The following is an 18,823-nucleotide window of genomic DNA, read 5'->3' as shown; positions in this document are numbered from 1 at the left end:
CCATGTAGAATAGGGATGATGGTCAAGTTATACTCCCAATTCATTAGGATGGAGAACGAAGATACATCTTAGAGTGGAATCAAGCATAGATTGAAATAGAACACTGATATTATTAATCCATAAGAATCATCAGAGCTCCTAACCTTAACCTAGGAGGTTTAGTTGCTCATAGCTTACAGAGAAAGTGTAATTCAAAAATAGGCAATGGGGGAGGAAGAAGATCCTAAACAAGGGTGATCTTCTCCTAAATATACTAATCTAACAACTAGGGGTTATAGAAATAAGATAGACTAGACTCTTACTGCGAAAATCCACTTATGGGGCCCACTTAGTGAGTGTTTGGGCTAAGCTTGGGATGTCTCCACGAGTTGGTACTCCCTTTGGGGCGTTGGACGCCAGCTTTGCTCTCCTTTTTGGGCGTTGGACACCACTTGCTCCCTTTAGGGCGTTGAACGCCAAGAATGGGGTTGGTAGCTAGCGTTAAACACCAGTTTTGGGCCTTCATTTCTAGAGCAAAGTATAAACTATTATATATTGCTTGAAAGCCCTGAATGTTAGCTTTCCATAGCTGTTAAGAGCACGCCATTTGGACCTCTGTAGCTCTAGAAATTCTCCTTCGAGTGCATGGAGGTCAGAATCTGATAGCATCTGCAGTCCTTTCTCTGTCTCTGAATCAGATTTTTCCAAAGTTCTTCAATTTCAGCCAGAATTTATTGAAATCATCATAAAACAAAACAACTCAAAGTAGAATCCAAAAATGTGAATTTTGCACTAAAATCTATGAAAACATAATGAAACTTAAACAAAACATAACAAAAACTATATGAAAATGATGTCAAAAAGCGTATAAATATTCACTCATCAGGATGATAGTATGGTTTTCTCAAAAATCAATTGATTGTAACTTTTACACAATCGATTGAACGATGATTAGAATGTGAGTTTTTTCTAATTCAATCGATTGTTCATGTTACTCAATCGATTGAAGACTTCAAAGCAATATGAGGTCTCACAATTCAATCGATTGGTTGTGTTACCCAATCGATTTAAGTCTTCAAAGCAATATGAATTTTTACAATTCAATCGATTGGTTGTGTTATCCAATCAATTGAATTTTGCACTACGTTATATCTTACGCCATTCTCAATTTTCTTACTCGCGTTTATAAATTATTATTTTATTATCCATCTATCTTATCTTTAAAATTTTATTTTCAATTTTAAAGTTTTTATTTTTATTTAGATACTCTAATCTTATCTTTTCTTTAATATTAAGGTTATAAATTGGTGAATGCAAACTTTTACCCTCAACCCTAGCTCTTTTTACGTTTTTAGTTCTGGCCATTTTGGGAATATTGGTTCGGTGGATTTTGTAGGGATTTGGATGAGGATTAATAATATGTATGTAGTTTGTAGTGGATGTTGATGAGATTGGAGAAGAAGAAGAGAGGTTATGCAGAAATGGAGTTGTAAAATTTAAAAAGGGGAGAAAGGTTGAACACAGATGGTTATCAGGCATAATATATAGTGCATATCAAAATTCAATCGATTGTATTATCATACCAATCGATTGAATGCAGGAAAAAACCTTATTCACGTCACATTTAAATCGATTGAATGCTCATACCAATCGATTGAAGTGGAAAATACCATTAGTCGCGTACAAACTTCAATCAATTGTATTATCATACCAATCGATTAAACTTTCATATATCATTCTAATAGCGTAAATCAGTCGATTGAATTAACTAAACCCAGATTGCTTTGATGATTTCAATCGATTGAATAAGAAAAATCCTACATGCCTTGCAAAATTTAATCGATTGTTTATCAATTCCAATCGATTGAATTTTTAACAAACACGATTTTTCCAATCCAATACGTATGTAACGGATCAATGATAATATTTTAATCAATTAAGATTGTAAAATATTTATTACGATTGATAGAAGATCTAATTTGTTATTGTTTTAATTTTTTATTATTAATAAACTTGATAGAGATGAATGATAAAATAATTTATAAAATAAAAAATAAATTTTATAATTAAATAATATATAAAAATTAATTTGTAATTAAAATAATTAGATAAAAACTATTTAACAGTTATTAAAAAAACTTTAAAAACATATTTTGTTATGGACCATTTAATGATCCAAACGTTTTGCCACTATTGACAGTGTCATGTTTTATGTATTTTCACGCTCATTTTTTCTCTTCCTTCCTTCTCAATTCTAGGTCAACTCCTGCTTCTACATGTTATGTTGTAAGAGTATTTAATTTTTACTTTTAGTTTATACATTCATCTTCTTCTTCTTGAAAAGGTGATTTTTTTTAACTTTTTTTTAATTTAATTTGACTCTTTTAGTTTTTTATTTTAGATTTTTTTTTATATTTTTGGACTAGATAGATAAGATAAATAAGAAAAAAATAAAATTTTAATTAAAATTAAATATATATTTATCGACTTTTTTTATTTCATTTAATACTCAGTATGTATTATTTAAATTAATATGTATTTGTTGATTTTTTTATTTTTAAAATTTATTTTTCAAAGATAAGACTATCTCGTTTAAAGAAATAATTTTGTTATAAAAATAATTTTTTAAATTGATAATCAATTATGAAAGTATCAATAATAAAAATTAATGACAAGAAAGTTGGTTTTGTTTTAAATTTTAATTTTTTAAACTTTAATATTTATTTATTTATTATTTTATTAATAAATTATTTGTTAAAAAAATATATTTACATCAATAATTTCTTAATATTAATTAATGGACTCGTGTGGTATAAATCTAAAGAATCAATAACAAAATAAGTAAAATAGAATTGATTTTGATTACAATTTTATTATTTTTTCAATTGATATTTTTTATTATTATATATTATCATAGAAAATATAAAATCAACTACATATATATATATACAAGATGTCAAATTTTCTAAAATAGCATAATAAGATAATAATTTATTTTGATACTGTATAAAAACTAATTGTTAACTTAATAAAAAAAATAAATAACTAAACTTGTTTATTTAATTTATAATATTAAAAATATATTTTGAAAATGAATCAATTAACATATTTTTATTATTTTTTATGCTTAAAAATAAATATTCTTTTTGCAAAATAATTACGTTTTTTAAATTATGAAAAGTTAAAAATAAAAATTATTTTTTAAAAATGAAAATAAAAAATATTTCGCAAACTAATAACCCCTAAATTTTTCTTACGAGATTAAATGGACAAAACCACTATTTTTCGTAAATGAGAACATATACCTTAAGTGGTTATAAAAAAATGTGTCTAACATTAATTGTTATGAATTGTTCCCATACATAAATTCACCGTGGAAGGTTAAAGAATAAAGTATTGTTTTTGTGTTCAATGTTTGAGGTAAGTTTTAAAAATATCTATAATATTTAAATTATTTTATTTAAATTTATAACATTTTAAAATTATTTTAATATTGTCTTGTCGATGATAATTTATTAACAGAATTGATACGGAATAAAATTGAGATGATTTTGAAATATCATAAAGGGGTAAGTACGATTTTGGTCCCTTAAGTTTAGTGCCAGAATCGAATTCGTCCCTCTTGTTATTTTGTCATTAAAATCGTCCTTAATGTTTTTTTTCGTATTAAAATCGTCATTTTTATTAAAATTTTTAATTTAATACATAAACTACCCCTATTCCTATTTTAATAATAAAAATTATAAAATTAAAAAAAAAAAAAAACAAAACGCGTTTGGGGAGGAGGGGGAAGAAAACGCGTGGGTGGGTGAAGGGGGAGGGAGATGGCGCCGGGGAGGGGAGGGGAAGGGAGCGGGGGAGGGGGATGGCGCTGGGGAGGGAGCTGCTCACGTTGCTGCCGTCAGACCCTGTCGCCGCCGTTCGTGCTTCAGTCGCCGCTGCTGGTCGCCGCCTCGCCGCTGCTGCTCGTCGCCTCTGCTTCTTGCTTCGTCTTCTGCTTCTTCTTCTTCTTCTTCTTCTTCTTCTTCTTCTTCTTCCCTTCTTCTTCTTCTTCTTCTTCTTATTATTGTTGTTGCTGATTTGTTGCTGATTTGTGGAATATTATTGTTGTTTTCTGTTTCTGATTTGTTGATTTGGGTGAGGGGGAGACGGGGAGGGGGAGGTGACGCGGGGTGGGGGTGGAGGTGCTGGGAAGGGAAGACGGGGAGAGGGGGGGTGACACCGGGTGGGGGTGGGGGTGCTGGGAAGGGAAGACGGGGAGGGGGGTGACGCCGGGTGGGGGTGGGGGTGGGGGTGCTGGGAAGGGAAGACGGGGAGGGGGGGGGACGACGGCAGCGTTGATGGTGGTGCTGGTGGTGCTGCGGTGGTGTTGGTGGAGGTTGTGGCGGTGGTGTTGGTGTTGGTGGTGGTGGTGGTGGGGGAAGTAATTATGTTGGTAGTGGTGAGGGTATTTTTGTCCAAAAAAAATAAAAAGGACGATTTTAATACGAAAAAAAACATTAAGGACGATTTTAATGGCAAAATAACAAGAGGGACGAATTCGATTATGGCACTAAACTTAAAGGACCAAAATCGTACTTACCCCTATCAGAAACTTAAATAAGACAAAAATGTGTTAGGAATAAAAATGATACATTACTCTTAAAAGAATTACTAAATCAAATAAAATGATAATGAATTTTAATGAATGAATTGCATTATATATGAATTCAAAAGTTTTACTCATACTTGTAAGGATTGCTAATATATAAACTTTTAGAATAAAAAAGAGCATGATATATATACAATAAAGTATAAATTATACTGTTTTATCTCTAATGTAGTGAACTTTTTTAATGTTTAATTTAAATAAACTTTATTTTTAATTTTAAAATAAATTTTAATTTTATCCTTCAATAATATTAATTTTTAACTGTTCGTAGTTACTCAATTCTTTAATCACATCTAATTAAATTACTCTTAATCACATTATTTTCAATCTATGTAATTGTTTTAATTTTTTTACTTTTAAAAATTTTTATTATCAATAAATATTTGTAGAGTGACTAGTACGTAAACTTTTGGAAGAAAAAAAAAAGAGCACGGTACATATACCATAAAATATAAATTATACCTTTTAATTTCTAATGTACAAAATTTTTTTAAAGTTTAATTCAGTTAAAATTTAATTTTAAATTTAAAATAAATTTTAATTTTATCTTTCAATAATATCATTACGGTAGATAATTATTTAATTATTTTTTAATTACGTCTACGTAAATTACTCTTAATTACATTATTTTTATTCTAAATAAATTTATTTTTTAATTTTACTCTTAATCAAATTACTTCTATTCAAATTAAATTTATTTTTATTAAGAATAAAATTAAAAAATAAATTAAATAATTATCTATCGTAAAAAAATTGAAATTATTAAAAGAAAAAATTAAAATTTATTTAAAATTTAAAAATAAAATTTAATTAAATTAAACGTTAAAAAAATTTGGTATATTAGAGACAAAAATGTATACTTTATACTTTATTATATATATATTTAGCTCTTTTTTTCTGTAAATTTATATACTAGCTATTTTATAAGTACGAGTAAATCTTGAATTTGTAATGCAATTTATTCGATTAAAATTCACTATTATTTTATTTGATTTAGTAATTTTTTTAATAGTAATGTATCGTTTTTGTTCCTAACGTTTTCGTCTTATTTATGTTCTTTGCATTTTAAAATTGTCTCAATTTTTTCCCATTGTCAATTCTATTAACAGATTGTTAACAAAATGATGACATTAAAATGATTTTAAAATATTAAAAATTTAAATAAAACGATTTAAACGTTAAGAACAATTTTAAGACGTATCCAAAACATTGACAATAAAAATAATATTTTACTTATGTTTAAATTAGAATTTAATTTTAAGACCACCACAACCACTATAAACATTAAAAAATTATATAGACATTTATTTTTGTATCATTGAATCTATTAAAAATGTTTGACTCACTTATTTTGCTGATGAAAAGTTTCACGTAGAATAACAGATAATTAAATGGCACTATAAATCTTGTAATTATTGTTATACAAGTGTAATAACCCGTACTATGTACGTGATAAGATTAAAATTATAATTTTAAATTATTCTATTAAAATTAATTTGAATTTTAATAATTTAATTAATAAATAAGTAATATGATGTGTATTGTTCATTTTTTTTAAATATGATATTAAGTGTATTAACTCAAATGTAGCTATTAAATGTATAAGAATTATGTTTAAATTATAAATTCTCTAAATAAAATTATTCTATTTAAAATATTTAAATTATGATTTAAAAAAAATTGATATGATATTAGAGAACTTTGTGCATTAGAATTCTCTAATAATTTATTGTTTATTTTGAGCTGATTTCAATATGTTCTTACTTGACAGTAAAATAATACATAAAAATTTATTGGTGGGTCTAAGTATTACTAAGTTATTTATGATTACATTGAGTATATATGTTTGATTTATCAAAAAAATAGATTACTAAAACCAATTAATAATTATTTTAGAATTAATACACTTAACACTAGAGGAACATATTATATTTTTATTAATCAAATTATTATAATTCAAATTAATCTTAATAAAACAATTTAAAATTATAATTTCAATCTTATCACGTACATGACACAGATTATTACACTTGTTTATAACAATAAATAAGATTACTTTTATATAAATTATTTAAATTTGGGTTAATTTTGTACGATTCTTTTAACTTTACTAATTTTACATCAATATCTTTTTAGGTGATGGAACATCCTTATTTGTGACCTAATTTTTCAATTCTTATTGGAGGTAAAGGGAAGGTATAATAAACATTTGGTGCAAATTTATTTCATGCGATTGTGTGAAATTTCTGTATTTTTTATTAGTTTGTTGTCCTAAACAATTGTGCTAGTATTAATAGATAATTTAGATATACATAAAAATATTATAATACAGTACTCAAAGAGTATTTTGTGTATATTTATTATTAGGATAGAAAATTATGCATTCTAATTTATTAAAATCGTAAATTATACTCTTAGATAGAAAAAAATTTGATATAATTTCATATCAAAAGATATATATATATATATATATATATATATATATATATATATATATATATATATATATATATATATATGTATATATGTGAGTTCATAACTAATAAAAAAATCAGATTAAAACAACTCATTTTCTATAATTAATCTCTTCACTTAATTCTTAGAGGTATTCTCTTCATTATATGAAATTATCATCATTTAGAGGTATTTTTAGAGGTATTCTCTTTATTATATGAAATCATCATCATTTAGTGAATAGCACATACATAACTCAGTGAAGCACTGATACTAGTCATTTTACAAGGTAACTTCTATTACCACAGTTAATTTGGTCAGATGCATATTTTCTCGATTTCAAGACATTACAGAAGATAGCACGCTAACTTGGATTGAGAGCGACATTCATGAGGCAGCAGATGCTTTTATTGGGAGCAGCAAGTCAAGGACCGATTGTATTTCAGTGATCATGGAAACTTATCTTTGGAGTCAGATTCCAGTTCCGGTTGAGTTTGGACTATGACTTAGGTTACCTTCATCAATTATGCATCTTCAAAATCTTTCAAACTTCTCATTTCCAATCAGTGATCTCCTCCTCATAGATCTTCCAAAAAAGTTCACCAATCAAATCATTCTTTTAGACCCTAATAACCATGAATGTGACTCAGTGGCCACCTTACGCACAATCCTACCTAGCCCCATGTTTTAAATCATCTAACGTTTTTCAGATATCAACTTCACGTGAAGTCAACTTTACCTGAATTTTCACCTTAAGATATCCCTGTTACCACGTTATATTTTGTCGTTTCATATTCTCACAGATTCGCGCAACTTTCTGGCAAACGATATGGTGGTTTAGATAAAATACATGTTTTTAATAGATGTTTGACTTATCGGCAAATAAATACTATACATGTACTCTCATGTACTCTCGTGTTTATATTTTGATAAACATGTATAAACAAACGCATATAGGGCATACCGTGACAAGAAATATTTTATAAATATTATTGCAAAATTGAGTGTTTTTATGTCTTTAATGAATTGAATATTATTATACTTTTAAAATGTTCTTTTAAGATACAAGTTAGTTAAATCCTTAAAAAAATTATTTAACAAGTTTGGTCTAATGTTCAAAATTTTTGAACGCTAAATCAAACATACACTAATTCTTGAATGTTTTTACTTTGCATTTTAATTTATTTAGTCACAAATAGTATATAATAAGAGTTTAGTTATGATGTATTACCTGTAATAAAATCTTTTATATAATTATTTTATTATATTAATTTTTTAATTATTTATATAATTAATATAAAAAATATTTTTTTTGTTGATGTAATATTATTACGTTATTTGATATTTGTGTAAAATTATTTTATTAATAGTATATCAATATTAAATTTATATAATAATATAAAATTATATTATATATGTAAAATAATTTTATATAATTAATTGTGTATTATCAAATTAATAAAAATAATTAATTTTTAATTTATTATTTAAAGAAATATTTAAACATGTGAATTTAATTAGATGACAAAATTCTTTATACTATTAATATATTTAATTTAAATGGTATAAAATAATATTTTTCATTTACTGTTTTTAAAAGTTTTTCACTTAAAAGATATTAGACCATCCAAAAGAGAGTAAAAAGATAAAACAAAAATAGAAGTCTGGAAAGGAGAAAAAAAAAAGAAAAAAAATTAAAGGAGATTGAACATGACTTTGGTCACATTCAATAGTAGATCGATGGTTATACTCATGTATAAAATATTCTTAAACCACGACTAATTAATGACTGTAGTTTTAAGTAATAAATAAGGATTTAGCTGATGTTATAGATTGAATATATACTTGGTGGATGTCACAATACTCTTATATTGTTTGGAATTTTAAAATTTTTTTATAATATTAATATTATAATATACAGTAGTACAGTATTTTAGAGACTATTATCTTATTAGTAAAGCTTTTAATGCATATTGATAAGATCATTAAATAATTAATGTATTTTTCTGGTAAATTTACAAACACATTAATTATAATCTCTAAAATATATTTTTAATAAAATAACAATTATGATTATTATTGAAATTTTTTTTATGACTTACTATTAAAAATTTAACATGTTTTATTGGTATATAAGTTATTAAAATTATTAAATTTGATTATAAATTCTAATAAATTAATCATTTTAAATTTTATTTATTTTAATTATTTATTTGATATTATAATTTTAAGTTGTTTTGTTAAAATTAATTTGAATTATAATAATTTGACTAATAAAAAAGTAATGAATTATGCATTGTTTGTTTTTACTTAATTTAGTGTTAATTGTAATAATTCTAAAATAGTTATTAACCGATTTTAGTAATCTACTTTTTTCAATAAATCAAATATATATACTGAATGTGACCATAAATAATCTAGTAATACCTAAATCCACCAACAAATTGTTATGTGTAAGAACATATCCAAATTAGCTGAAAATGAACAACAAATTATTAGAGAATTCTAATGCAGAAAGTTCTCCAATAAACAATAAATAATTTAAACCCACTAAATAATAACTTAACACTATCTTTTGATGCCTGCAAAATATATACCTGAAACAATACTATATCAATGTTAGTATACAAAATTATATGATTAACATAATTATAAAATGGTAATGGTTTATCAGGAGAATAAAATAATACGGAATTTTATGATAATTCTAATATTCTCAAGTTATAAATGTACAACAAGAATGCATTATCCATTAGCATCTAGAATTTGTCAATTTTTTAAATTGATAGTAATAAATTTTAATAAATTAATAAATTTAATTAAGAGATTTCGTTATTACCTTTTTATTATAAGCTCTCAAAAATTTCTCTATATACCACATTCATCGTGCAGTTATCTTCCAAGTGTACGTGATCTTGCAACAACTAACACTCGCAGACCATCTTTACTCGTTACTCTTGCCTTTATTTTCCAATTTTTTTTTTCATTACATAATCTACCATAAGTAATACTGTTGATAGAATCGTAGGCCATTAGATATGAAAAATAATAAACAGAAAAAGAATTATGTCTGAGGTACGAATTTTCTAGATGATAAATAATTGTTACAATTCACTATTACTCCTTTTATATATATACACACACTCATTGTACACATTAATAATTAGCCAACATTTTTAATGGAGATAGTTGTTACAATTAGATAAAAATTATCTTTTATTAACCCTTATGATTAATTCAATGGAAATACTTGCTTGCTCAGTATATATGTTATCTACATTAATTATGTGCCAATATTTTTAGGAAAGAACTAAAAGTAGAGATATATAAATATATATAATATTGTTGCTCTATAAGAAGCAGATATAAATTGCTCTATAACGATCAATATTATTTTTTTATATTTAATATTTACTGTAAATATAAAAATAAAATAACTAATGAATAAAAATATGAAAAAAAATAAAATATAATAATTAAAATTTAATTCATTAACTAATTAATCTTGTGTCCATACATCATCATCATTATTATTATTATTATTATTATTATTATTATTATTATTATTAGGCACGACCCATGCTTATGAATGGGGCACTTGTCCCAGTGTCATTTGATATTTTTAAACCCCTCTCTCTCTCTATATATATATATATATATAATATGTTCCCATTTTAAATTTTAAATGATCCCACTATAAATAAACTAAGTCCAATTATTAAAAGTCTAAGTCTATTTTTATCTTTTTATTATTTTGACTATTAGTTAACCTAATTAAATTTAATCTTCTTCTGTTTTTAACTCCCAACCGTCACTCATTTATTCTCTTAAACCCTTTTCTTAGTTTCATATTTTCAACCTTCTTTTTCTATTCCTTGTCTAGTAATCATTTTCTCTTCATCAAAAGGTAAATTTTAAATTCTTTATTTTGTTTTATATAGCTCTCTATGACTCTATGTATCTTTCAATTTCATTGTTTCTCTTTTTGATATTTTCAATTACAAATTTTAATTCAAACAATTATACTTTAGGTATTAATCTATTTTTTTATTCTCTTCATGAATTTATATATTTTATTTTATTCTCAATTTATTCATCCTTATTACTTGTTTTATATCTTTTGTTCTATTATATGTACCTATGTTGCATATAAAATTTTAAAATAAATTGATTAATTTACTAATTTAGAATATATTTTTTATTTTTAAATATAATAATAAAAATATTTAAATTAGACTACATAATTAAATAGATGCATAAATTTTTTTATCTAACATTATATTAAAATAAAATTAAAAAATATATAACAAATTTAATTATTTTAAAAAGAAAGAAAGAAAAAAATTGTAAATTATGTTTTTATTATTTTATATAAACATACTTTTTATATACAAATTTAATTTTTCTAGTATTTATATATAATTCTAGTTTCAAATTATAAATACTAGTGTACTATTAGTCGTTAATATGCTAATTGATTCAATTTTTTATTATTAAATATGTATAAAAAATTAGTTAGGATAACAAATTTTCTATAATTTAATTAAAATGTTTTAAGTTCAAGTTTCAGAAATAAAAAAATATTTTTTTTATAAATTATATATAATGAATAATATTTTAAGAATAAAAGTGTTCACTAACTTTTTTTAATTTTTATATCTCCATATAATTAATAATATTTAACAAATTTTATTTTAGTGTATGTATATACTTTTGCCCCCACTTCTAAAATTTTCTGGGTCCGTCACTGATTATTATTATTATTATTATTGTTGTTGTTGTTGTTGTTGTTGTTGTTGTTGTTGTTGTTGTTGTTGTTGTCCACTAATTAAAGCAGAAGATAAAAAACTATATAATTAACAAACCATTATTAGAATGAGTGAGAATTATAGCATGAATTATTATGGATACAACTATCTACTAATAAAATTATTGCACATGAATGAGAATTAGAACTATATCAATTAATAGAATTAGAATAAATAAAAATATCGATGATTGATAATTAGTTTAATAATGCATTGAATATTGATTTAATATAATTATAATAAAGATATTTTCGTAAAATAATATAATTATACATTATTCACGAGCTAATTGTAATATAATTAAAATAAATTCATTTAAAAAAAATTCATGTGTAATCTTCATAAATTACACTAATTTCTTTATTTATGTATACATATGTATTAATTTTTGTTAAATAATTCTAAATATTTATTTATTTATACATACATATATATTAATTATACATAAAAATATTTAAATTATATATATTAAATATTTTTTTGTTATACTTATTTTCTTTTATATATATATATATATATATATATATATATATATATTTTATTCCACAATGCGTGCAATAAGCTTTTATATTTGATATTGATGATATATAGTCTCCAATCCCAGTCCCATTCATACGCAAACTGTATACAATTTTTTTAATAGAGCAATTTTAATTTTTAATGGAGATACTTGCTACAATTAAGTAAAAATTATGTTATTATCTTTTATTATTAACCTTTATGATTAATTCAATGGAGATAATTGCTCAGTATATATGTTATATATCTACATTAATTATGTGCCAATATTATTAGGAAAGAGCTAAAAGAAGAGATATATAAATATATATAATATTATTGCTATATAGGAAGCAAATATAAATTGTTACGTTCTTTTTCATTATATTATACAAATTAAAGTTATAGTATCATGTTACTATTAATTATAAATCTAAATAAATAAAATAGATAACAATTAATATTATTTTGTTTATATTCAATATTTACTGTAAATATAAAAAGTAAAATAACTAATGAATAAAAATATGAGTAGAAAAAATAAAATATAATAATTAAAATTTAATTTGTTAACTAATTAATCTTGTATCTATACATTATTATTATTATTATTATTATTATTATTATTATTATTATTATTATTATTATTATTATTATCCACTAATTAAAGTAGAAGATAAAGAACCATATAATTAACGAACCATTATTAGGATGGGTGAGAATTACATCATGAATTATTGTGAATACAACTATCTACTAATAAAATTGTGGATAGAATTAATTATTGTAGATACAATTATTTACTAATAAATTATTCTACATGAATTAGAATTAGAACTATATCAATTAATATAATTAGATTGAATAAAAATATTGATGATTGATAATTAGTTTAATAATGCATTGAATATTGATTTGATATAATTATAATAAAAATATTTTCTTAAAATAATATAATTATACATTATTCATGAGCTAATTGTAATATAATTAGAACAAATTCATTTGAAAGCAAAAAAAAAATTATGTGTAATCTTCATAAATTACAGTAATTTTTTTATTTATGTATACATATATATTAATTTTGTTAACTAATTCTAAATATTTCCTTATTCATGCATACATATATATTAATTATACATAAAAATATTTAAATCACATATATTAAATATTTTTTTTATAATTATTTTCTTTTATATATATATATATATATATATATATATATATATATATATATAGTGACGGATCTAGAAAATTTTAGGAGTGGAGGTAAAAATATATATACTAAAATAAATTTTATTAAATATTATTAATTATATGGAGATATAAAAATTAAAAAGAGTTATTGAATACTTTCATTCTTAAAATACTATTCATTATATATAATTTATAGAAAAATATTTTTTATTTCTAAAACTGGAACTTAAAATATTTTAATTAAATTATAGATAACTTATTATCCTAATTATATTTTTTATACACATTTAATAATAAAATACTAAATCAATTAGCACAGTAGCACCTAATAATACACTAGTATTTATAATTTAAAACTAGAATTATATATAAATACTAGAAAAATTAAATCTGTATATGAAAATTATGTTTATATAAAATAATAGAAGCATAATTTACAATTTTTTCTTTCTTTTTAAAATAATTAAATTTGTTATATTTTTTAATTTAATTTTGATATAATGTTAGATGAAAGATTTTATGCATCTATTTAATTATGTACTGTAATTAAAATATTTTTTTATTATTATTTCTCAAAATAAAAAATATATTCTAAATTAGTAAATTAATCAATTCATTTTAAAATTTTATATGCAACATAGTTACATGTAAAAGAATAAAAGATAAAAAATAAGTAATTAAGATGAATAAATCGAGAATAAAATAAAATATATAAAGTCATGAAGAAAATAAAACATTAGATTAATACCTAAACTATAATTGTTTGAATTAAAATTTGTAATTGAAAATATCAAAAAGAAAAAAATGAAATTGAAAAATACATAGAGTTATATAAAAAAATAAAAAATTTAAAATGTACTTTTTGATGAAGAGAAAATGACCACTAGATAAGGAATAGAAAAAGAAAGTTGAAAATATAAAAATAAGAAGAGAGTTTAAGAAAATAAAGAAGTAATTGGCACAAGAACTAAATTTGATTAGGTTAAATAATAATTAAAATAATAAAAAATAAAAAAATAAATTTAAAACTTTAACTAATTGAGTTTAATTTATTTATAATAGAGTCATTTAAAATTTAAAGTAAAGACACATTATATATAATTATATTTTTTTAAAAAAAATAAAAAACACAGTGGGGCAAGTGCCCCCTATTATTGTTCTTGGATCCGTCTCTCTCTCTCTGTATATATATATATATATTCCACAATGCATGCAATAAGTTTTTATGTTTGATATCCATATATAGCCTCCAATCCTAATGGATACAAATTTTTTTATTAGAACAATTTTAATTTTTTGTTTTATTTTTTTTCACGTACATTTTTTTTTCTTTAAATAGTGATATTTTTTTTTATTTTAAGTACACTTTTATTAAGAATTGTATTACTAATTTAAAATACAAAAAGAGAAAAAAAGGTGATACATATATCTAAGAAAAAAAATAAACTTAAATATCATAAAAAAGAAATCTTATATTAAAACATTTAAAAATAACATATCCAATAAAAATAGTCGTAATATATAAATTGAGACAACAATTTAAATTTAAATTAATGTAAAACAAATTTAATCAGATACCAATATTAGAACTAAATTACTTAAATAATATTTAATCTATTCTAGTCCTTAGACACGTATAGAAGATTAGAGTTATTCTCGTAACGACAACCAACTGAAACATCATAAGTTTGAACATTTAGAATTCATGCAAATTCAGACCAAACTCTTGTTAAATAAGCTTCATCATCCGCTATCCATGCAATACGGCAAGGTATAGAATTGCCAGACCGAGAAACTAAACTGACCCTTATTCTCCTCAATGGTATTGCATTGATGCAAAAGAAGGCCGGTAATTTCTGAAAAAAAATCACAATATGTTATAAAATTATTTTAATAACGAAAAACTTAAAATAAAAAAAATTAAATATATTACCAATTGTTGAAATTGCATATCCACGTTTGATATGAATTTAGCAAAATTGAACTTAAATTGAGGGAATTCAATCTCATTATGTGCTCTACTTCGAAGATCTCCGGGTAGACGTAGAAAGCATGGAGGGAATAGAACTTGAACTTGGCCTACAAAGCTCCGTGAAAACAATTCTCAATCAAAAATCAAGTTCCTCCCAAGAAAACTAATTTTACCCACATTCTATTAGGTTGGTCATAATATGTGAGTAGATCCAACTATCCTTCGGTAAAATAGAGTTTACTGCCTCTTCTTTGGACGCTTACATCTATATAGTTAGAACCCGAATCAGTAAATACAACTTGATGAGGTATTTCATATATGTGATGCATTGTAAACGATTGCGACAAAAGACAATCGCACTGGAGCATTAGACGAAAAGAATAAGTTGGAGTAAGAACAATCATTAAATTATCAAAAGAATAATATAATAAAATGAGTATATAAAAAATACTATACAACATTATAAATTGTACCTTAAAAGAATCAATTTCGATGAAAAACGAAGAATACATTCTATGAAGTAGTAAAAGAAGAATAATAAATTTAAAAAAAATGAGTTAACTCTCAGATCTAGGCTCGTATACCACAAAAAAAACTCTATATATAGGCTTTATTAAAAAAATAAATATGTAAATTAGTTATTATTAAGGTAAATTTTTATTATTTACGTTAGTTATACATCATATATTTGTTTTCTTAAAATTATATAATTTTATCATATCATATCATGATTAGAATCATTATTTTTATCATAAATAGAATAATCGGGCCAACTTCATATCATTATCATACCATATTATTATTATTATTATTATTATTATTATTATTATTATTATTATTATTATTATTAACATAAATGGATCACCATTAAGGTAACAACTTGCCATTAACAAAATCATTGGATAATGAATAAGAATTAGAATTCTATCAATATAATTAAAATAATTAAAAATATTTTCGAGTGATAATTAGTTTGATAATGTATTAAATATTGATTTTATATAATTATAATAAAGATATTTTTCTGAAATAAATTTATTTAGAGAAATATAAATTGGTTATTAATAACTGGTGCATTATTATTATTATTATTATTATTATTATTATTATTATTATTATTATTATTATTATATTTCTAATTGATAATTGATAAGTAGTTTAATAATGCATTAAATATTGATTTTATATAACTATAATAAAAATATTTTCCTAAATTAGTATAATTATGCATTATTACTTAAATGCTAATTATAGTATAATTATAATAAAGATATTTTTATAAAATAAACTTAGAAGAGAAAATAGTGTATTCATTTTGGCGAAAAATAGATTCATGAGTAATTGACACCTCACTTTTATTAGTCGGAAAAAAACCTAGTTTTAGTATATTAAATAAAAAATAAATGACTAAAATAGAGGTAATGACCAAATCAGTACTCGAAAGATTCAAACGCTGACATTTTGGTACCTTACTATTGTTATTAACAAAATGGTCCTTAAAAGATTTTAAATTTTGATAAGCGTGCCCCGAGCTCGCCGGAGCAAATTTCCGTTAAGCACAATGCTGATGTGGCCACCGTGTTTTGGTGACTTGGCAAACCACCCCCAAAGTTTTCTCCCCAACGCACACTCCCTCCCCTTCCCTCTCCCTCCCCGTTGCAGCCCCCATCCCCAACGCACACTTCTCCCCCATCGCAGTCCCCGCCGCATCACAACCCCCTCCCGAACGTACACTTCCCCTTCCTCCCTCAACACCACCATTCACAGCAACAACAACTTTAACATCAACAGCAACAACAACCTCCATCACTCTCCCTCTCCAACGCACACTACTCCTCCCTCCCTCAACTCCACCACTCGCAGTAACAATAACCTTAATATCAACAGCAACAATAATCTCCACACTCCCCCTTCTCCAACGCACACTCCCCTCTCCCTCTCTCAACACTACCATTCATTACAACAACAACCTCAACATCAATAGAGTTGCCCCAAATCATGAATTGTCCCAAATCATGAATTGTCCCAAATTTTTAGGTTAAATTATCATTCAAAAAGATTAATAACAATAAAACTCAGAGAAAATAAATAAATTCATATACAATAATCAAAATAAAATAAAATAAAACTTAATACAGACACCACCAAAGCAAGAATAGAAGAACAACACCAGACACAGAGGGAGCACGACACGATGGAACCAAGATGAAACCCAGACAGAGGAGGCATGGCAGCGACTGGGCTAACAGCAAGCAGATACAAGCAGTGAAGGCGACAGCGGTGAAGGCGCACAGACAACGCAATGCCACGAAGGAGACAGATGACACTGGCGGATGCAGAAGACCCGACGACGAGATTGCGACAGTGCGGTGGCGATAACACTGGCTCTGTAAGACTGAGAAGGTTGATTTGGGGGAGAGTGAGTTGAGAGTGTGAGACTATGTTGGGAAGGGGATTAGAATTCAAAGGGGTAAGGGAAGGGGATTAGGGTTCACAAAGGAGGATTTTGGATTGAAGAGGGGGGAAGTGCGTTGGGTATAGGAATTAGGGTTAGGGAGGGGGAGGGAAGGATTAGGGTTGGGGTTGGGGAGGGGGGAGAGTGCAGTTAGGAAGGGGAAGGGGGAGTACGTTGGGGAGGGGGAAGGAGAAAGAGAAGCGTTGGAAAGGAAGAAAGGAAGAATTATGGTGGGGGAGGGTTTTTGCCATGTCATCAAAAATGTAGTGGCCATGTCAGCACTGTGCTTGTCGGAGATGTGCTCCGGCGAACTCGTGGGTACGCTTGTCATATTTTAAAATCTTTTAAGGACCATTTTGTCAATAACAATATTAAAGTATCAAAATAGTAAAATGTCAGCGTTTGAATCTTTCGGGTACTGATTTGGTCATTACCTCGACTAAAATATAACAATAATTGAATTCGAGAGCGAAGAATACCTTTTTTCAATAGTTATTTGTTTTTGGTCGCGGGGTGCGTAGAGCCTAAACTATAATTAGTTTTAAAAAGAGAGAAAAAAAAAGGAAAAGCCTATCCCTTTTTTTTTTCCGGGTAGTGTTCTAATTCAATCTTAGTCATAAGAATGGGCCAACTGGTACATTGTGATATGCATCATGCTGATATGTATCCATTTCTATCAATAAAAATGATAAAAAAATTATTAAAATACAAATGGTATAAGAAAACCAAGCCTGATCTAAAAAAAATTCAAGTGCTTTTCAAACACTGTGTTATCGGCTTAACGCAAAATGCTTGTACACTTTTTTTTT

At 24.8% G+C, this 18,823-nt stretch overlaps 1 protein-coding gene across 1 annotated transcript in view; it reads right to left on the bottom strand.

The window, feature by feature from the left end:
- LOC107631143 (RNA cytidine acetyltransferase 1) overlaps window positions 1-18,823 on the bottom strand; it is a 568,507-nt gene that overhangs the window by 211,201 nt on the left and 338,483 nt on the right. The window lies entirely within an intron of this gene.

Source organism: Arachis ipaensis, chromosome B3 (assembly GCF_059453495.1).
Source record: "Arachis ipaensis isolate K30076 ecotype BB chromosome B3, ASM5945349v1, whole genome shotgun sequence".
Taxonomy (NCBI): domain Eukaryota; kingdom Viridiplantae; phylum Streptophyta; class Magnoliopsida; order Fabales; family Fabaceae; genus Arachis; species Arachis ipaensis.
The sequence above is the reverse complement of the archived record's forward strand: the minus strand, read 5'-3'. Positions and strand labels throughout refer to the sequence as shown.